Source organism: Vombatus ursinus, unplaced genomic scaffold (genome assembly GCF_900497805.2).
Source record: "Vombatus ursinus unplaced genomic scaffold, bare-nosed wombat genome assembly UNPS02014778.1, whole genome shotgun sequence".
In the NCBI taxonomy this organism is placed as follows: Eukaryota; Metazoa; Chordata; class Mammalia; order Diprotodontia; family Vombatidae; genus Vombatus; species Vombatus ursinus.
In genome coordinates, this window is record NW_020954556.1 from 23,296,367 (window position 1) to 23,301,306 (window position 4,940).

At 36.6% G+C, this 4,940-nt stretch overlaps 1 pseudogene; it reads left to right on the forward strand.

Annotated features, from left to right (window-relative positions):
* The first annotated feature begins 479 nt into the window (after positions 1–479).
* Positions 480–4,311, forward strand: LOC114045141 (annotated as a pseudogene).
* The last annotated feature ends 629 nt before the right edge of the window (positions 4,312–4,940 follow it).

The following is a 4,940-nucleotide window of genomic DNA, read 5'->3' on the forward strand; positions in this document are numbered from 1 at the left end:
CAATGGCTCTCGGAGATGTTTTTGAAGAGGATCTTAGGGAATACTCTAAACCAGGAGATCCAGGAATTGAAGAACTCTGACAAAGTGTGAGCCATGGAGTCTTGACTTCTGACTCGGCAAACCTGGGATTCCTGGCTTGGAGCTCATGACTGTCGCTTGCTGAAGCTTGTAGCTTCTCAGAAATAACACAAGCACATTCCCCTTACTGGGATAACACAGAAAATTAGCAATGGAGTGAACACAGCCCCATCTAAATGTCTCCTCTTCACCCTCAATAAAACAGCCCCCAGCTTGAGAGACCAGAGAATTTCTCAGCAAACACTTTTAGTTAAACAAAGCATTTTGCATACCTCTGGTATAAGGGTGATATTTAGTTTTTTTTTTCATTATTCATGAAACAACTTTAATCTGAATGCTGATTTTCCAAAGAGAACGCTCAGTTACAACATGGCAGAACTCATGCTGCGTCGTAGCTGACGATGTCACCCACAATAAACATGAACCGCTGTGACAATGGGATGGCAGAAGGTGAAGAATTGCTTCTCTTGTTGGGGGGGGGGGTGCGTGTTGAGAAAGGGAGAGATGCATTTGATTGTGTTTACAAGATTCATTCACAGCACAGCAGGCAGTATTCACACTATAATATTCACCCTAACACAGATAATTTGATTTTCAACCTGGTTATCATGCATTCAGACATAGCAATACATGAAAATATATGCTTTAGCAGTGCATTTTAAACAAGGTTGCACACTTTAAGTCGGAATATATTAGAGGTGAGTGTTGAAGTTAGCAATTGTAGAAGTCCTAGAAAGCACCATTCAGCACATGGCATATGTTAGGAAATTACTCAAAAAATCTTTTTAAATTTATGCTCCAGATGCTGACAATACATACAGTATGTAGTGGAAATGATAGAATTGCTCAGTTTTGAACTTTCCCGTTTGAGAAGTATTCCTCTAACTTTCTAGGGTGTAAAAGTAAATTGGACATCAAGTCCTTTGAACATCATTTGCCCACCCATGGCCCCAATATTAGTATTGTGGTGTTCTGGAAATGGAAGGAACCTTGCTCCTTAATTTTACAAATAAATGAACTGGGTTCAGTAAGGTTAAAAAATGTCACCAAAGATCAACAAACTTTTCACTGGCAAATGTAGGATCTCATTTTCAATATAAGGCCAGGGCTCCTTCCATGGCATTGCACTATTTTTCATTATTAAATGAATTTAAATTAAATTACTTAATAACTTGAACAGTGTCCAGAAAATGGCAACCAGGATAGTGAAGGGTCTAGAGATCATTCTATATGAAGATCACTTGATGGAGCTGAGGATATTTAACACGGAGAAAAGAAGACAAGATGTACATGAATGCTTTCTTGAAGTATTTGAGAGGGTGTCATATAAGAAAGGGAGGACATTTATTTTATTATTTGCCAGAGTGGAAGCAGACCTAGAAGTAATGGGTAAAAGATGCACAGAAACCAATTTAAGATTGATATCAGGAAATACTTCCTTCCAATTAGAGCTGTCTAGAAGCAGAATGTGCTGTCTCAAGACATACTGAGTTCCACTTCACTGGAAGACAGCAAGGTTGGTCAACCATTTCCCAGGTGTGTTACAGAAAACATCTTGTTCAGCTATGGGTTGCACAGGGAATCTTTGAGGTTGAATTCCAAGCGTAGTAAGCTGAAATGTATAAGACAACCACAGAGTTAAAATTCAGGAGAACACATAAAACAATCAACTCAATAACACAATCATTTCAATAGAAAAAGCTTAGCAAAGTGAGGCTCTGCCAAAGTGAGGCCACATAATGCCAAATTATCCATAATGCTTCCATACAAAGATTTCTATCACTCCGGCCTCAGATCTTTAAGTTGGAGTATAAGGCTAATATGTTGTAAAGTTTTATTCACTGTGAAGATTGTTTCACTACTTCACTCATATTTCCTACCTCTCTAGGTGTTATTCAGTAAAAGGTATTTTTTCAACAGAAGGAAGTTTTAATGGATAACCTTGTTCTGTAAGACCTTGGTCTTTTAAAACTTTAAATTGACCTCCTGAGCCACTGAACAACTCCTTAAGCAATACAGATTTAAGGTTTTATAAATTGAATTTTATTTCCTTAGTGATAAATTTATTTCTCAAGCATGATGACTAAAGAACTTGAATTGAGTCAGGAGTCAAATATTCCCTGTCCATGACTAGAAGCATCTCAACACAACACAACACAACAGAAGTACATAATTGCAACACATCAAGAGTATATATGGAACAGAATGGATGGACCAAATGGTTCAGGGAAGAAGACAAAGGAATCAATTTCATTTCTAAAGTGAAACACATTTAGAAGTTCTTTTTCTGCCCACTGACCATTTAGGTTATCTATGGGATCAAAAGGGACTTTACTGGAAAAGTTCCCTTTTACATGACTTTTCCAAATCAGAATTAGAGTCCTGAAAAGCCCACAAAGTCCAGGAGGTCAATTCAAAAGTCTTGCTTCTCAATTTTCTCCATGTTCTCCATGTAGAATACACACTGAAATCAGAGTTCTGAATGTGATAAGTTATTACACAAAGATTAGTGGCTAAGTATTATAAATCTTCACTGAGCACAGAGTCAGACCAAATGAGTTTCAATTATAGAAGGAAAGATTTAAATAACTATAAAGAAAAAATTTCCTAACACTAAGAAGAATTAAACATTGGAGCAGATTATCATGAAATGTTCATTCATCTACTATATTGGTCCATTCAAATGAATGAACCATACTCTTCACTATATTGGTAGGTTGCTCTCAGATATGATAGCTATAGCTAAAATTGGGATAAAATTAAAGGAAAACCATATGGTTATACTTTGAAAAACAAATTGCCTCATTAAAAGGTTCACATATTTCAAAGAAATTTGATTTTTTTAAGTAGATAAATTCATTTCTGCCACACACACACACAAAAAAAAATAAGACATAATATAAAGGAGAATTATACATAGAAAGTTAAACTTTAAGAAAAAAGAAGAGGCCAGAAGCGCAGGAAAGGGGAGTTGCTTCAGTTTCCTGCTTCAACAGTGCTTGAACGGAACTCGCTACTCAATTCCCAGCTGGAGCCGCCTTTTGCCACCTCTCCACCTTTACCTCCGTGAACTAAAACTTCTGTCCTGCCGTTCAAGCAGCAGCGGTCAGCCTAAGTCGCTCCCGGCCTTAGGTGCGACGAACTACCACCGAGACTCAGAGGCCGCCATCAACCGGCAGCTCAACCTGGAGCTCTATGCCTCCGCCATCTACCTGTCCATGTTTTACAACTTTGACTGAGATGATGTGGCATTGAAGAACTTTGCCAAATATTTCAGACCTACACCAATCCCAAGAGGAGAGAGAACGTGCAGAGAAGCTGACGAAACTTCAAAACCAACGAGGCGGCAGGATCTTCCTGCAAGACCTCAAGAAACCAGACCAAGATGGCAGGGAGAGTGGGCTGAATGCAACCGAGTGTGCAAAAAAAAAAAAAAAATGTCAATCGGTCTTTACTGGAATTGCACAAGTTGACAACTGACAAGAATGACCCCCATTTATGTGATTTCATCTAAACCCAGTACCTGGATGAACAAGTAAAGTCCATCAAACAACTGGGTGACCATATAACCAACCTTTGAAAAATGGGGGCCTCGATTCTAGCATGACAGAATATCTTTTTGACCAGCTCACCCTTGGAAACAGTGACAAAGAGCTCTGTCACACTTGGCATCCCCCACACCTGGGAACTGTGAGTGTGACTTCTACTGTCTTTTGGTGCATGCATATTTTGGTTATCTGACCTTCTCATAATCTGTACCAAAAAACTACCACCATTTACATTCCAATAAAGTGACTCGGTAATGATAAAAAGAAAAGAAAAAAAAAGAAGAGAAAATTTTAAAAATCTAAATTATTTAAGTTTATATAAGACTTTACCTCAAAATTTCAAAATCTACTAAATTTGATGAGGAGTTTAATATGGCATCTTTAGGGAATACATAAAAACTGTCAGTTTTCTCTATGCTATCAACTAGCAGATTCTATATTATGATCAAAATTATATGAATATTGATTTAACTTTTCTGTAATATGGGACATTAAAAAAAGGAAATTAAACCAAATGCATCCATGAAAATGAACAGCTCCTTCAGTCCACAAACTTCTGGAAACTCTCCAATCCTGGCTTTATTTTGCCATATTTTATTTTCACTTGTAGAGGTAAACCCTACATTTTAATTTGTTGTTGATTTTTTTAATTGACTCTCTCCTCTCCCTATTGCAGGTAACCTAGAGTATTCAGTGAAACTTTTTTTATGCTTTTTTCTAGTCTATTATCTGACAGCACTATCCCAAGAAGCTCTCTTAAAGATTTTTTTTCAAAGACTTGATCTGTGATTCCATTGATTTGGGGAACTCTAGGTGTGGAAATTCACTTTATCAATGCATATTAGCATCTTGTCAATAATTTATTATGGAAAAATAATTTCCTGGGCCTTGAGAGGTTGACTAACTCATGGTTATGCAACTTTGTACATATTTTGTTTATATACACCTGTATTATCTTCCTTAATGGGATGTAAGATACTTGGGGGCAGGAACTAATTCATTTTTTAAATTTAATTTTCATTTTTATTGTGAACTTACTTAATATCAATAAGCACACATAGAAAAAGGGCTTGTATAAGAAACTATAAATTTTTGATACATCTTTTGTATTTTAGAAGCATATACAAGTGTGTGTATATATGTATGTGTGTATGTATGAACATAGAGAGATACATTGTAAAAGGTAGTATAAAAATTGCTATTGTTTCATTCCCCTCCTCCCACACATACTTTTTATTTTCTTATCCACCATTACCCACTAATCTTCCTCCGTCTACCTGTTTTTATATTTGTCTTTGTATCCACAACTAACAA